The following is a 978-nucleotide window of genomic DNA, read 5'->3' on the forward strand; positions in this document are numbered from 1 at the left end:
TTGCAGGAGGGAGTGACCCTTCACAGCAGAAGAGCAAACCACTCACCAGTCTATATAGCTCCAAGGTTGCTGTTCTTATTGTCCCCGATGACCTGGATTTCCTTCACGCATAGCTCGTTGATTCTCTCTTGCAGGAACTAATTTTCTTTATTGCCACCTAAAAATGACATAGAAAACAATGAGCCAAAGTAGTCTGGCAAAGGAACACATAGGGAACTTGGGGGGCTTGATCATTGCTGCAGCAGCCCACTGCACATCACAAAGCAAACACTTGCAGACATGACAGATAAATGCAACACTGGAAACCTCTTAACCGTTATCCCCCCTAAGAAATACAACCCTACAGACCTTATGGGAAAAATGCCTGATATGACCACATCATAAAGACACCTCCAAAGGAAACAATCTCTCCACTTTGTCACTTTAGGAATTTCCATTTTTCTCCACTTAACAATTTTCTGAACCCCTGACATTTGTATTCCTGCCTGACTGTAAACGAATACCCTAGTCTTGATCTTCTAGTGACACATGCCAGGCTCTGAGCAGGGGTTAGGCCCCTGAGAGGCTTCTTGCAGACCTCTCTTGCTAAGCACAGTTCCACAGAGCAGCACTGCAGGGCTGAGGAGCTACCATCACAATTCCCATGGATTTGCTAACAGCCAGAAGTGAGAAGTCGGGAGCCCTGAGCTGCAGCCCCAAAGAGCAGTGCCATTCTCTAGACCCCCTCGCACTAAGACCCACCTAGCATGTCCTCCTCTGCAAACCCCCTTGGCTTCTTTGCATTCCTTGCAGCAGCTGAGAAGGACAAACTCTGTCCCCACTCTGTTCGTGCAGGCTGACTCTGCTCTGCACTGCCTTTGCCTCTCCTGCAAAGCTCACCAGCGACCCAAAGCTCAGGCCACAGCTCACAGCAAGGGGGAGGGCACTGGAGAGCTGCAGGAGCTGCAGCACTGCTTGACGCTTACCTCTTCTCCTGTG

Source organism: Oenanthe melanoleuca, chromosome Z (genome assembly GCF_029582105.1).
Source record: "Oenanthe melanoleuca isolate GR-GAL-2019-014 chromosome Z, OMel1.0, whole genome shotgun sequence".
In the NCBI taxonomy this organism is placed as follows: Eukaryota; Metazoa; Chordata; class Aves; order Passeriformes; family Muscicapidae; genus Oenanthe; species Oenanthe melanoleuca.